The sequence below is a fragment of the Siphateles boraxobius genome, unplaced genomic scaffold (genome assembly GCF_051911475.1).
Source record: "Siphateles boraxobius isolate OS27281-9 unplaced genomic scaffold, OSU_SipBor_1 22, whole genome shotgun sequence".
In the NCBI taxonomy this organism is placed as follows: domain Eukaryota; kingdom Metazoa; phylum Chordata; class Actinopteri; order Cypriniformes; family Leuciscidae; genus Siphateles; species Siphateles boraxobius.
The window spans coordinates 34946573-34963148 of NW_027508833.1; the positions used below are offsets into that span (position 1 = coordinate 34946573).

Sequence of the window (16576 nt, forward strand, 5' to 3'; positions counted from 1 at the left end):
GAGAAATTAATGCAAGAAATATTTCTGATGACATTCTGGAGATTTAACATGACCAACATGTTTCCCCAAGACCTATTGATTAACTGAAAGGCAAGTCAGAGGTCAAACACACACGGAGACATAATAATTGGGCTCCATGTGAAACTTAAAACTAACTGACACAAAACACTTACTGCTTTGACCTATTGACAAGTTCCTCTTTCTTTAAAAGGAACAGAAGTCCTTGAGGCTTTCCAGCTGACTCTGAAGTTAGACCAAGCTATTATTAGTCAAAGACATATTTTAATGTTTGATGCATCGCTTTAGTTTTAAATATGATTTTGAGTTGTATGTTCTGTATTATTAGCATCATTGTGCTCCACCATGAAAGACAGAAGAGCTTTGAAAAAGTATGAATGCTACAGGCTTGCTTGGATTGTGTGAATAGATCCATTTATTAATGTGCTCAGTTATTAAGTTTGACAGCTGCTGTATTTGAATCTCCATCTGTCAAATAAAAGAGGTCATCCTAAACATCAGTCAACCTCAGACGCATGCAGTGCTCTGCTCTCCTTTACAATGCACAGAGCAAGTTCAGCACAGGCGAAAGAAGCATTTTTGTGTTTCACATTTCCAAAACCAAACTGTAAAATATGGACACAAAAAAGGCATCTACCATAATTGACAACTGTAGCATTCTCTCATTTCTTCAACAATCCTCTTCACTCCTACTGCTCTACCATTTAAAATCATCCACCCATGTGCCAGATAAAGAGGGGAATCATTCTGTAGTAATTCCAACCACAAAACTGACTACTTTAAATATTAAACCAAACAGATTCTAAAAGTAAAATAACCAGACATACACATTTACAGTTGGGATAAATAATTATCTTTATGATATTTTTTACAATTACTGTTATTAAAATATTTTTTAGGTTTACGTTTTGTTGTTAAAGGTGCAAAAAAGCATGCATTTAAAATATTAAACATTGTGTGTGTGTGTGTATATATATATATATATATATATATATATATATATATATATATATATATGTATATATATATATATATATATAAACATACAAATCTCCAATGCATTAACTCAGAAAAAATCTATAGGTTGAAAGCATATTACTTCTCTTCTCTTCTCTTGCTTTATAAAGTCATTTAAAGATTAGCCTACCACAATTAAATCCTACAGTGTGTGTTCACAAATGTGAAAAGCTTCAAGTAAAATTTCTAAGTGCCACTAAAAACTAAATCAACAGTCTGTAATTCTGGGAATGTCACAAGTTATTGATCTGGAGGGAAGTGTGTCTCATAAAATAATAGACTAAGTGCTGGTCATATCCAATTGAGTGACACAACACAAACTCTCCAGTGTAAGGTAGCTGGAGGATGAATTGTTGGCACGATATTGTGGAAAATTAGAGGTTCCCTTTCTAGTTTCAGGAGGGGTGAAAGGAAATGGACTGCTACCCATAATTTACCACCATTCCGGGTGTTTTTCTTTTTTTTCGGGTTGAGGTATCAGCCCGACTTTCTGGCAAATATCCGGATAGCCATGGCGTTTCGGGCGTAAAACGTAAACGTTAAATAGAAAATGTATCCAGTCAGCGCTTTGATAGGTGGGTTAATGCGGTTTAACGTGATATCTGACGTGTAGAGACGAAAGAAGTTGCTCTTTCCTTCGTGTGATTTGAAATTCACCCCTCTCACTCACTGAACACAAATAGATGTTATTCTTTTTTCTTCCTACACTGCAGATAGAGATAAGGGAAAGGTGTGGATTGGGGGCAAAACTGAAAAAAAGAGGAAACAGAGTGAAATGTACAGCGCGATTAAAGTAATCCGGGATAAAGGCGGCAAGCGCGTGCTGGAGGTGTATGATGATGAGAGGAGCTTGCGCGGCTCATAGGGCGTATCACACACAAACACACACACACTAGAAAAACAGCACTGCTCGTCTCACATCCTATGGTTTCTGCCACCGCATACCTCCCAACTGCGAAACCGAACCAGCAAGGTCAACTCAAACCAAGCAATTAATGTCAGTGCTGAAAATGACACTAAACGGCCAAACGTAAGAATCAAACGCCGAAGCGGGTAACAGTTAGCGCTCGGTAGGTCCCTGCCGAAATGTCCGAGCTTCGCGATGGTATCCAGAGCACGATAAAAGAACAGTTTTCGCAAGTCTAACTAAAAAGCGTCTCTCGAACCGAATTCATACAGCAATGATTACGAATCATGTTATATTTCAAGCTATTTCTTCCCCACTAGAGGAGAGAGCGAGCGCGAGAGAAAAGCGCATAACCAAGATAAAACAGATTAGTAATCCTTAATTTACCTCGTCATCCACTCACTCCGCTGTATTCACGATCAAATAATCACATTCCGCCAGCAACGAGGCTCCTGTTGTTGGGCTATTACAACAATATCGATGTTCAACAGTGAAATGAAACGAGGGGAGCACACACAGCTGACAAGACACGTTTAATCGGTGACCTACTTCCGAAGTAGCGTGCTGCTCGAGATAATATTCATGCGCTGCATTCGTGAGAGCCGCTCCTGCGCTGGGACGAGGTCTCGTTTGCATCACTCAGGTAGTTGAGTGATGAAAAATGCAAAAATGACAGGCATCTGCTGAGATTTAGACCCCATCACGTAAAACTCACTGTTGGTCAGTGCTTGGTCTCACGCAGTGAGCAAGTCCCTTGGGTCAACAGCTATTACATAATGGACAGCCTTGGACTATCTCATAATCAGCAATACTCAGAAACTAGATAATGAAATAGGAAAAAAGTTTGCATGAGGTTATCAGAGCTGTCTAGGCACTACTTCTAGTTTTAAAAGATTATAGGCTAATTGCTCACATGTGGTGATTTAATGCTTTTACTCCTACTTCCAAGAAAAAGCCCTCCTTCCATATTCAAACGGGTTGGTTTTTGACCTTTTGACCATTCTAGAATATTTGTCAAGCTTAGGTCGTCGCCTCTTTGATGTGAGAAGCATTTGAAAACAAGTACCCAGGTGAATATAAACAAATTACACTGTAAAAGACATAGCTTACAATTACTAGTCCTATTTTATGGTTTAGAACACAATTGCAACTGAATAATGATTTAGGGTCATTCCGTGTCAAATCAACCAAAGGTTGAACCATTGAGGGCCTTTAAAATGAAGATATTAAAAGAAAAGTTTGTTAAGAAGCAGAAAAGAAGGATATTGAAATACCTTTAATTCTTCTTGAGTTAGGCTACAGGCATTCAAACTTGAGGCAATAAAAACACAAGTGCTTTTTCCCATTTTTTAACTGTCACCGTTGGCATATAACGCAACCAAGATTGCTAAAGTCAACAGATTTTACTAATAGACCTACCAATCTCTATGAACAAAATAAAATAAAAGTAATTTTACCCCCCTGTAATTTGGCTCCAAATCTCATGTAAAAACTGTCATTTTGACCCCCCTCAAAACAGTGTATTACTCATCCAGTAAATACATCCATGACATTTAATATTTTGGCTTTCATCACTATTTATGTTTTTCTTTCTACAAAAAAATTTGAACAAAATAAAAAATTTGAGCTGGGGAAGTTTCCAAAATTTGGTTGATTTAACACGGAATGACCCTACAGAGTAATATACTTAAACTCTCACACTCACTGATGTTTGTTTAAAGAATGCACCTAAATGCCTTTCATTTACAGTGAGATTTATGGATTTCAGTGTGATAAAAAGTGTCGCTATGTGTTTAGTTTGTTCAATACTACTACTACTTCCACATACTAAAAACAAGTTCACAAATAACGTTTTGTTATTAAACCAAGATATTATTGAAAAGTGTGTTAGACACTAATACAAAACTAAATCCAAATCTCCAACATACACTACGAAAAGACCATGCACAGAACTTCCTTGTACTGTTTTTTCACAGGTGTTTTGTATTTTAAATTACTTTATTAATTATGGTCAAAGGAAATGTCCGTAAACTTGATGGAACAAGTACTGGTAATCTTCTGCCTGGACATTATCTGTTTTTCTAGAGAATTTTTTCTTATGGTGTACTTTTCCTTACTTGTTCCTGTAACTACAGCTCCTTCTCAAAAAATTAGCATATTGTGATAAAGTTCATTATTTTCCATAATTGTAATGATAAAAATTCAACTTTCATATATTTTAGATTCATTGCACTGAAATATTTCAGGTCTTTTATTGTTTTAATACTTATGATTTTGGCATACAGCTCATGAAAACCCAAAATTCCTATCTCAAAAAATTAGCATATCTCAAAAAATTAGCATATCATGAAAAGGGTCTCTAAACAAGCTATTAACCTAATCATCTGAATCAACTAATCAACTCTAAACACCTGCAAAAGATTCCTGAGGCTTTTAAAAACTCCCAGCCTGTTTCATTACTCAAAACCGCAATCATGGGTAAGACTGCCGACCTGACTGCTGTCCAGAAGGCCATCATTGACACCCTCAAGCAAGAGGGTAAGACACAGAAAGAAATTTCTGAACAAATAGGCTGTTCCCAGAGTGCTGTATCAAGGCACCTCAGTGGGAAGTCTGTGGGAAGGAAAAAGTGTGTCAAAAAACGCTGCACAACGAGAAGAGGTGACCGGACCCTGAGGAAGATTGTGGAGAAGGACTGATTCCAGACCTTGGGGGACCTGCGGAAGCAGTGGACTGAGTCTGGAGTAGAAACATCCAGAGCCACCGTGCACAGGCGTGTGCAGGAAATGGGCTACAGGTGCCGCATTCCCCAGGTCAAGCCACTTTTGAACCAGAAACAGCGGCAGAAGCACCTGACCTGGGCTACAGAGAAGCAGCACTGGACTGTTGCTCAGTGGTCCAAAGTACTTTTTTCGGATGAAAGCAAATTTTGCATGTCATTCGGAAATCAAGGTGCCAGAGTCTGGAGGAAGACTGGGGAGAAGGAAATGCCAAAATGCCTGAAGTCCAGTGTCAAGTACCCACAGTCAGTGATGGTCTGGGGTGCCATGTCAGCTGCTGGTGTTGGTCCACTGTGTTTTATCAAGGGCAGGGTCAAAGCAAAAGATTGGGTCAGGAGATTTTGGAGCACTTCATGCTTCCATCTGCTGAAAAGCTTTATGGAGATGAAGATTTCATTTTTCAGCACGACCTGGCACCTGCTCACAGTGCCAAAACCACTGGTAAATGGTTTACTGACCATGGTATTACTGTGCTCAATTGGCCTGCCAACTCTCCTGACCTGAACCCCATAGAGAATCTGTGGGATATTGTGAAGAGAAAGTTGAGAGACGCAAGACCCAACACTCTGGATGAGCTTAAGGCCGCTATCGAAGCATCCTGGGCCTCCATAACACCTCAGTAGTGCCACAGGCTGATTGCCTCCATGCCACGCCGCACTGAAGCAATCATTTCTGCAAAAGGATTCCCGACCAAGTATTGAGTGCACAACTGAACATAATTATTTGAAGGTTGACTTTTTAAAAAATTAAAAACACTTCTTTTATTGGTCGGATGAAATATGCTGTATAAATATGCTTTTTGAGATAGGAATTTTTGGTTTTCATGAGCTGTATGCCAAAATCACTCAGTTTTAAAACAATGAAAGACCTGAAATATTTCAGTTGGTGTGCAATGAATCTAAAATATATGAAAGTTAAATTTCTATCATTACATTATGGAACATAATGAACTTTATCACAATATGCTAATTTTTTGAGAAGGACCTGTATATGAATTCGCAAAATGTACAATTATATTAAGTCATGGTCTTAATAACTTAAAGGCAATGTTTTGTGTATAAATGGCTTGAAACAAGTGTATAATATCTGGATGCTGTTGTGGCTAAAGAAATACTGATACAATAGATTTGGTGTACATTTGCTTTCTCTCGAAAGTAGACAGTATCCAATTAGAGATACAATATAAAAGGATGAAGGAAAATGGGGCAGTAGAGTGTGAAGACCACACTGTAAATTAATGGGGAAGTATAGCTGAAGTTTTACAGCTGCAGCCTGAACAAATCACTATTTTTCTAAGATAACACATAAGGATGATATTTACACTATAAGCTTTAAGTTACATAAACAACACTTAATGATTTAAGCTTGTAAACTTCACAAAAGTATTGACTGTAATGAAGATATGACGTCTGAAGAAATGGTTGTAGATAAATATCCACAGAGTATTAAGAATACACTTCGGTGTGGGTTTATGAAGCTACATACAAAGTTGATATGCTTGAGAGCTCTTTAAACAATCCATAATGGTAATCATGTATAGATAGAATCTCTACAGACATTAGAGGACAAAAGCTTCAAGGTCCTACAAAGGCTAATCTGAGAGAAACACAGCAAAAAATACTCAAAAGCTTCATTTTTTACATATAAATTGATGCGTTTAATACCATTCAGAAATAGGTTTAATTTAGGAAAAATGAATGGAATTTGCATACTTAGACTAATAAGCTCAACAGATCAAATAGATAAGCACTATACAAATCTTCACAAAACTTGCTCGAGGCCAGATCTTAACACACACAATGAAACATTAACTAGGATCTTATGCTCAAAGATTCTTCCTCTGAGGCTGTAATGTCTCAGATAAGATAGGGTATCAAATAGAGATGTTAAATGAACGGTCCCTAAAATGTCTGGTTATCCTGTTGATTATGCAGTTTTAATCACTGAGCCTTTAAAACACACTGCATGTGGCAGGATGGCAAACAAAGCCGAAGATGACATAAATCTTAGAAATAAAAAGTGGGAGGAAATATTAGACCCTTCGTAGACCAAGTCCATTAGTATCTTGAGTGGAAAAAGCTTTAGAAAGTGAAACAGTAATTTTCTGCTTTATGATAAAACCAATTGTGTGTTCATATCAAATTTCCATCTGTCTTTTAAAACAGAAAACTCTAACTTAAACCAACTGACCAGAGGTAACAATAAACACTGCAAGCAAAGCTAATTTTACACTGACACAAGCTCATAGCATAAAACTCAAAGTAAAGACGTTTCTCCAGCAGACCAGGCTTCAGCTTGGCCTTCTCATGAACGGGATTATCCTACGCTACTTGAAAGGCGTCTTCATGTTGATTTAACGAGAGAGAAAAACATTTCAAATAGGCTATTTAACTCACATAATTCAGCTTCGTTTAACAGATGCTCACTCCCTTTGATAGATCAGATGGTAAAGCATTAAAGCTTGGTCGTCCGTATGTCATTGATGCTAACAAGAGGAAATTACTCTTTTGAATTTCCCTATGAAGATCAATGAAGTTCTGCATATTAGTATAGAAATTGGTAAACAAAATTCAAACACAAAAAAGTAAACTAAAATATTGGTTTGTTTTAGTATCCTTCTATATGCAGAGGTGTAAAGTTCTGAGTATTTTGGAGTTTTACTTGAATACTAGTGTACCTTTTGCCCCTGTAAATCCAAATACATACATTATTAACCCTGTTTTTCAATTTTACATGATAGGAGTTACACATCAGCTGTTATGAGAAATACAAAAAGGCTCGAAAGAACCCCTGAAAATGAAGCTCTATCAGCTCAGGTGGCCATGAGCAAACTAGTACCATGGGTTCATTTGCACACTGGCATTTGAAAAGCAGAGAATTCACGGAGAAGATGCTGAAAAGGCGTTAATGTTAACCCACTGCGTCATCACACCAAGAGTGCAGAGGCACAGTCTGATACTGACACTAACACATTGTCCAAGAGTTCACTGTCCACTGCGCGACCTTCTGCCAGTTTAGCCACTCAGAGTTTACTCCATTTCAGAGCACTAAAGTGAAGCTTTCGGAGACATTGCTTCCTAAATTTGCCTCAGCTGCTCCTCTCTGTCAACTTCGCCATTAATGCAAGATTTTTAAGTATATTGGTGGCATTCATTCACAGAAGAAATTGAACTGGGACATCCAGATGTACATAGCAGCACTCTTTCCAGGACAAAATTGGCATTTATTTGCATGTTAGCGATTTTATGAAAGAATTATAGGCCTATTTTACTTTTTATGCAGACCTTAGTAAATAAAACTAGGGGGTAAATAATACTGAGGCTTCCAGTGGACATATACAAATACAAATACAACAAGAAACATAATACTACAAATTATAAGAATAAAAAATAAAAATATAAATATAAATATATGAGAATAAAAGTATCACAGTTGGGGTTTGTCAGAATGGACATTTTCAGATTTACAGATTATGAACATAATACTGAGGCTTCCAGTGGACATATACAAATACAAATACAACAAGAAACATAATACTACAAATTATAAGAATAAAAAATAAAAATATAAATATATGAGAATAAAAGTATCACAGTTGGGGTTTGTCAGAATGGACATTTTCAGATTTACAGATTATGAACATATTTACAGTGTTTTGAATATTATAAATAAATAAACCTACATATATGTATCATCTGAGTTGTAGGGTATTGCACTATACCGTGGGTGTATTGCCCTTAAGGCATATGCCTTGTGAGGAGTGTTAACTGTTCATGAGGGAAATGGCCTGTGGGAAGAAACTGTTCCTGTGCCGAGATGTTCTTGTGGCCAGTGATCTGAGTCGCCGTCTTGGCGGTAACAGTTCAAACAGGAGGTGTCCAGGGTGAGTGGAGTCTGTTATGATTTTACCTGCTCTCTTCCTCACTCTGGAAGAGTACAGATACTGGAGGTTTGGCAGGGGGAAACCAATAATCCTCTCCGCAGTCCGGACTGTCCGTTGTAGTCTCCTGATGTCTGATTTAGCTGAACCAAACCAGACAGTGATGGAAGTGCATAAGACAGACTCAATGACGGCTGAGTAGAACTGAATCAGCAGCTCCTGTGGCAGGTTGAACTTCCTCAGCTGGCGAAGGAAGTACAGTCTCTGCTGGGCTTTTTTCACAATGGAATCAATGTGATTGTCCCACTTCAGGTCCAGAGAGATGGAAGTGCCCAGGAACCTGAATGACTCCACTGCTTCCACAGTGCTGTTCATGATGGTGAGTGGGGGGAGTGCTGGGCTGTTCCTCCTGAAGTCCACGATCATCTCCACTGTTTTGAGCGTGTTCAGCTCAAGGTTGTTATAACTGCACCAGACAGCCAGCTGTTCAACCTCCAGTCTGTAAGCAGAGTCTACACCATTTCGGATGAGACCAATGACAGTGTTGTCGTCGGCAAATTTCAGGAGCTTGACAGTGGGGTCTTTAGAAGTGCAGTCATTAGTGTACAGGGAGAAGAGCAGTGGGGAGAGAACGCACCCTGGCACCAGTGCTGGTGGTGAGAGTCCTGGATGTGCGTTTCCCCAGTCCCACTCGCTGCTGCCGGTCCGTCAGGAAGCTGGTGATCCACTGACAGATCGAGGATGGTATGGAGAGCTGGGTCAGTTTGGCTGAGAGAAGACCAGGCATGATGGTATTGAAGGCCGAACTGAAGTCCACAAAGAGGATCCTTGCATAAGTCCCTGGTGTCGAGATGTTGCAGGATATAATGCAGTCCCATGTTGACTGCATCATCCACAGACCTGTTTGCTCTGTAAGCAAACTGAAAGGGATCCAGCAGGGGTCCAATGATGTCCTTCAGGTGGGCCAACGCCAGTCTTTCAAACGACTTCATGACCACAGACGGGAGAGCGACAGGTCTGTAGTCATTAAGTCCAGTGATTTTGGGTTTTTTGGGGACAGGAATGATAGTGGAGCGTTTGAAGCAGCAGGGAACTGCACACTGCTCCAATGATCTGTTGAAGATCTGCGTGAAGACCGGGGCCAGTTGGTCAGCGCAGGCTTTTAAACAAGCAGATGAGATGCCGTCTGGGCCTGAGGCTTTCCTACTCTTCTGTTTTTTGAAGACCCTGCTCACGTCCTCCACACAGACCTTAAGCTCAGGTTGGATGGCAGGAGGGGGGAGTAATGGGAGTGCAGGAGGTGATGGTGAATGTGTGAAGTGCAGGTCAGAGCCGGTGTGTGGTGTGAATGAGGGCTTTTCAAACCTGCAATAAAATGAGTTTAAATCATCAGCCAGGTGTTGATTGTCCACAGATCGGGGGGATGGTGACTTGTAGTTGGTGATGTTCCTCAGGCCATTCAGACTGATGATGTGTCGTTGGATGAAAACTGTTTTTTCAGTTTTTCAGAGTAGCTTCTTTTAGCTTTGTCAGTCTGTTTCTGGCCTGGTTATACAAGATTGTATCCCCACTTCTGTAGGCATCCTCTTTGCCATGACAAAGGTGTTTGAGTTTCCCAGTAAACCATGGTTTATCATTAGTAAATGATAAGAATGTCCTGGTAGGAATGCATTTATCCTCACAGAAACTTATTTATGATGTTACAGTATCTGTGAGCTCATCCAGATCATTGGTAGAAGCATCAAAAATCAAAGCAGGCCTGTAGATTCTGCTCTTCTTCATTAGTCCATCTTTTTACAGTCCTTATTACAGGTTTAGCTGATTTCAGTTTCTGCCTGTAGGTCGGTATGAGATGAACCAAACAGTGATCAGAGAGCCCCAAAGCTGCTCGTGAGACGGAGTGATACGCATTTTTTTATTGTGTAACAGTGGTCCAGTATATCTCTGGTGGGACATGTAACATGCTGTCTGTATTTTGTTAGTTCACGGGAAAGATTTGCTTTGTTAAAATCCCCAAGAATGATTAAAAGAGAGTCAGGATACCTTTGTTCTGTTTCAGCTATTTGTTCAGCCAGCTGTTGTAGCGCCGCGCTCACACACGCGTCTGGAGGGATGTATACATTCACGAGAATGAAAGAGGAAAACTCCCGAGGCGAGTAGAAAGGTTTACAGTTTATGAAATGTGCCTCCTAAATTAGGAGAGCACATCTTCTTCAGTGTTGTTACATCTGAACACCAACTTTCGTTAATGTAGAAACACAATCCACCACCTCTTGTTTTCCCTGTTAGGGCCGCGATGCGATCCGCTCGGAACAGTTGGAAGCCCGGCAGATGTATTGCGTTGTCCGGTATGACCTCACTCAGCCAGGTTTCAGTGAAGCACAGAGCAGCAGAGTTTAAAAAATCCTTGTTAGTGTGGGTGAGGAGAAGAAGTTCGTCAGTTTTGTTAGAAAGGGATCGGAGATTCGCAAGATGAATACTGGGGAGTGCAGTGCGCAGGCCGCGCTCGCGGAGTTTAACCAGCGTGCCGGCTCGCTTCCCGCGTTTGCGTCTGACCACGAGTTTGAACAACAACGCTGCCCCTCCGACGAGAATGTCCTGCAAGACGTCCGAATAATCAAAAACTGTAGAAAAGTTATCTGGTGTGCGTTTCCCAATGTCCAGTAGTTCGTCTTTGGTGAAACTGATAAGAAAAGAATGACTAAACGCAGAACAAAAACAACACAATAGCTGGAGAGCCCCAGACCGAGGCAGCCGTCTGCGGCGCCATCTTGGATCAAAACCAAGTTTCGTTTGATTCAACAAACGAAATGACTCGAAAAAAGATTTGTTCATTTTGATGAACGAGTTCGAACAGGATCATGAACGTGCATCACAGAACAGAGCAAGGCGAGCATTTGTGCTTATAAAACTTAAAGTTTTTTATTCATTTTTGAAATGACCGATCATTTCGCTAGATAAGACCCTTATTCATCGTCTGGTATCGTTTAAAGCCCTTTGAAGCTGCACTGAAACTGTCATTTGGTCCTTGAAAAGTTTGTGTCCTATTAAAGTCCATTATATGGAGAAAAAGCCTGGAATGTTTTCATCAAAAACCTTTATTTCTTTTCGACTGAAGAAGGAAAGACATGGACATCTTGGATGACATGGGGGTGAGTAAATTATCAGCAAAAGTTTTTTTAAAAGTGAACTAATCCTTTAACGTTATCTTACTAGCTATTTATAACTTATAGAAAGAGTGCAACCTTATAAAGTTACATGTATTGCAAAATACATAATGATTTGAGGACCAAGTTTGTAGTCAAAGTATGGGCAGGCCATAGTCAAAGTAAAGCATGTTGTTGATGTTTCGTCCCTATTAGTGAATGTTCCATAACTGTTTATAATCCGCCGTCATCGGAGGTCCTGCTTACTAGCCTGCGCGTTCACGGCAGGCTCCGCTGTCGGGGAGGAGCTGTGGAGGGAGGGCTGTAGCGCAGCAGAGAGCAAGGGGGTTGGACCTTTAAGTTGAGCTTGTTCAAATTTTCAGGCTAAGTCCACATATTCTCAAAACTCCCTACTGCAGCTTTAAGTGAAATCATTGTTTATCAAAATTCAGAAGAGGTTGCCAGGTTTTCTAGGCATTGACAAAAAGCCACAACAAATTCTGCTTCTAACAGCAATTATTGTAGAGAAAAAGCCACTTTTAGATTAATGGATTAAACCAAACGAAATTACAATTATCACTGTTCATTACTGCAGATTTAAAATTATGTTTAATCAACAAACCAATAAAACAACCGAGCAACACAAATGGGAAAGAGCATAAAGGTTACATTTTGAAATACTTTTATGACATCTGTGTATGACAATCATTAAGGAAAACTGAACAAAATGAACATAAATCCAAGGGTTTCACAGGGCGATGGCTTGATGTACAGTCCAATATTATAAAATCAAATTCTCTTATTAATATATAATCATACTCAAATGAGAAAAGCTGAAGAAGGGTCCTAATAAAAAGATGGCATCTAGCCCTCCAACTACCCTTCTACTGATGTGAAAAATATACATCAGTGCCTCTAATAATTTCCTTTCTTTAACAGCATGTACTGTAATCAGATTTGCTAATATTCAGTCCCACTGACTCATGACAAAAAAAGTTTGTTATTTTTACAGAAAAAAACCTGTAAAAAAATAAAAAATAAAAAACTGTTAATAGATAAACTGTAAGTTACCTTAATATATATGATGAAAAAACGTAAATGGGTTAACATTATATATAAATTTACTGTAAAATACTGTCAAATGTACAGTTTGTGCAAACAAAAACATGAATTGCCATAGAACTAAAAACAGTAAAAGATCATTCCCAGAGGTCCCTGCGTGACATCAATTATGATTAAAGTTCCCTTTCGAACGGTCACTTCGTATTGCGTAGCTATACGCAGTGGGGGAAAATCCTTTTCCTCGATTTACTGAAGCCTATAATGTAAAACGCATTTTGCAGCTGCAAAGCTAGCACAGCGAGTGCCTGGCTTACTCATTGGCTATGCTGCGGCAACTGTACATCCAAGCCCGCCAAGGAGCGCGGCCTTAGCCTATATTAGTCCCCGAAAAGCGCCATTATAGCAGATTTCACTCCTTCAGCGACATCACGTCTCTGAAACCTATGAAAGCCTTCGCCGTTGAACAAAACCTTTCAGCCTCAACGGACCACACCTTCACTACGAAGTTGTTTTCTCCCGCCGCCGTTCACCTGTGGTTATCCGGCGTCAACGGATATCCTTTTTCATTGCAAAGAGCGCGAAGCGTTGTTCCAAATGCCTCGCTCCTCTTGTGCCACGTGCGGATGCTACCTTCACGAGGCCGATGGACACACAAGCTGCATCTCATGCCTGGGAGTTCACTACGCAGAGGCTGCACTCTCTGCCGGTGGCTGCTCTGCCTGTGAGAGCATGCCCATCTCTGCGCTGCAGACACGGCTAGCTCTCTCACGAGACGGCGACACTGCTCCCGCTCTTCCTTTCCCGGCTCTACTTCGGCCCAGGAAGAATAAACGCCGCAGCCAAAGGCAGCCTGAGAGCATGGGGGTTAGCGAGCACACGCCGGCCACGTCCCCGCGCGCCTCACTTTCTACTGCTCAAACGCCCTCTCCGTGCATTTTCGCGGGAGATCAGCGAAAAAACCCTAGCCATACGGGCGCTGGCCTGGCAAGCCAACCCCCGATGTGTCGAGTTGGGTCATAAACACTATAAAGGGAGGTTACTCACTCCAATTCGCTCACAGACCCCCAACGTTTCAGGCGGTTGTCGAAACTTCAGTGAGAAGCAACGTGGGTCACGTGCTTCGCGCCGAAATACAGAATCTGTTAGCAAAAGGGGCGATAGAGCTAGTCCCCCCCGCGCCAAAAGACTTGGGTTTCTATAGCTGCTATTTTCTAGTCCCGAAAAAAGACGGCGATCTCAGACCCATACTAGATTTGAGACATTTGAACAAGGCTCTCATAAGATGTTTAAAAATGCTAACTACCAAACAAGTTCACCTGGGGGATCGTTTTTTTTACGGTGGATCTGAAAGATGCATACTTTCACATTCAGATAAACCCTCATCACAGGCCATTCTTGAGATTCGCCTTCGAGGGTCAGGCTTATCAATACACCATTCTGCCATTCGGTCTATCCCTGGCACCCTGTACATTCACAAAGTGCATGGATGCAGCGCTCTCCCCCCTGAGACATCAGGGAGTGCGCGTGCTAAATTATCTCGACTACTGGCTGGTACTGGCACAGTCGAGGACCAAACTACGGCCATTTGGAATGTCTGGGTCTCAAAATCAATGCAACCAAGAGCAAACTGTTCCCCAGCCAGAGTGTGGTCTTTCTTGACACAGTTATCGACTCTATAACGATGACAGCGCGGCTTACACGGGTGCAATGTAAGTCATTTACAATGTAAATGTAAGTTTATATAAATAATTTAATTCTTCTCATTTTTTTTATTAGTAGGGGTGTGACGAGATCTCGCGAGACTAAAACGTGACGAGAATCGATTTCTCGTTGAGTGAAAAGCTGTCTCGCGATATCGCCATGACGGTTGAAACTAGCATAGAATATGCCACCGCTACGTTCACATCACCCCGGATTTCCACCAACTGCGTGCTCCGCCGTCCTTCAATACCCACCAGGTCCGAATTTGTTGCGGAATGGCTGCGGCCATGACTGACAGATAAAGTCACGAGGACCCACGAGATCTCGCGAATTCACATATGATCGCGCCATATAATAATCTGTGATGAATTGCTGTGGAGCTCTCCGGCATCCGGCAAAAATAGAAGCTTTGCGTATCGGCTACCGGAGGGCTGTGGATCGCCGGAGCTGGGACAGTGTCGGGACGCAGCCGTTCTGCAGTCAGTGAAAATACACACATTGACTTTAATGGAAACCTATTGACTCCGCCGTCGTTCCGGAGCGAATCTGCAGCCGTTCCACAGTTGATGGAAATTGCCAGTTACATTTCAACGCCCACCGCGGCACCGCCTTCACTGTCGTTTTGCTGTTTTTATAAAAATAAAAACCATTGTTTATTATACTATTACACATCTGCTCTACTCATCCAGCACAAGTTGTGCAGCAGGAATCACGGCTAACGGATGGCGGATGATTCATTGCGCAACAGAGCCTCTACCCAGCCCGAACCCTATAACTGCCGTTGCAAAATAAAACAGCAATTTCACAACAATTATAAGGGGGTGTGCTCTACAGTACTTTGATTATGGTTGCACTTGCACTTATTGTTTGCACTTAATAAGAATATGAGAAAACTGTTATTTTTGTTATTTATACTGTTTTTATTGCCATGTTCAATTTGTGGGAATGATTTTAATTAAGAGGTCACACAAAACCTCAATCAGAAGTTCTGGAAGCTCATAAATGTACAGTAAGGTCTTAAGTGACCCGTGTTAAATTATACAGGACAAAAGCCAGTCAGTTGAGTTTGTGGCAAATCCTTTTATAGTGCTTGAATATTGTTGTCTTTCAATGCATTTGATAATTCATACACATAAAGTAGAACTAAAATTACATTTATTAGATGATTTTTAGTTAAAACATTTCAAAAGCTATTTTTCCAGTCAAGAATTTTGTCATTGAGGATTTCTATAAAATATTGTGCAAAAATCTCGTCTTGTCTCGTTCTCGTGAACCTATATCTCGTCTCGTCTCGTCTCATGAGATAAGCGTCTCGTCACACCCCTAGTTATCAGTAATCAGTGTTGGGAGTAACGCGTTACAAAAGTAATGCATTACAGTAACACATTACGTTTTGCTGTAACGCAGTAGTGTAAGGCATTACTAATCAATTTTCAGTAATATTTTACTCGGTACATGTTCGGTAAGGCTTGCGTTACAACAGACTTTTAGTTTTAATTGTATAACAAACAAACAAACAAAACAAAAAATACAGCAAGACCGCCAGACATTAACGAATGAAAGATGCAAGTAGGCTAAATTACCTGTTCGTGGTCAGTCAATAGCCGCGTGTGATGTCCAAGTCTGTAATTAAAGACTAAATGCCAGCGTCTGATATATTTGTATAGCGATTTATTTTTTACAGGAGTGCCGTGAGGTATAATTTCGGCCTCTGTGCTCACGCTGGCCAGAGGAAAAGCGCCTAATGGTGAAGATGGCATGAAGACTACATTCGCGAGATGGACGTATGCGCATTAGGCTATTCGTTCTTTCTTTTCTTTCTAAACAGTTAGGCTATGTTTATGTGGTATTTTTCATGTTTTCATCACGCAATCATGTTTTTGATGCCGTGGTGACGTGTTCATGTAAGGGCGGCGGCGCTGCCGATAAAGCACCTAAAAGCTGTCACAAAGAACCGGCAAAAGATTTTGAAAATGTCAAATATAGCAAGGAGACATGTTGATTGTTTATTAATAAAGTCGAGATGAAGTTGACGATGCTGACTCGCGATCTTCGCAGTATTGAA

The 16576-nt window shown here is 40.6% G+C and overlaps 1 protein-coding gene across 2 annotated transcripts in view; it reads right to left on the minus strand.

The window, feature by feature from the left end:
* bahd1 (bromo adjacent homology domain containing 1) overlaps positions 1–16576 on the minus strand; it is a 48423-nt gene that overhangs the window by 13553 nt on the left and 18294 nt on the right. Inside the window, exon 1 of one of the 2 annotated variants that reach the window (XM_077239894.1) lies at positions 2330–2499. The exons of the other annotated variant lie outside the window; for it this stretch is intronic. The gene's annotated coding sequence lies outside the window, so the exon portion shown is untranslated. Of the gene's footprint in view, positions 1–2329; positions 2500–16576 lie in introns of those variants that run through there. 2 annotated transcript variants of the gene reach the window in all.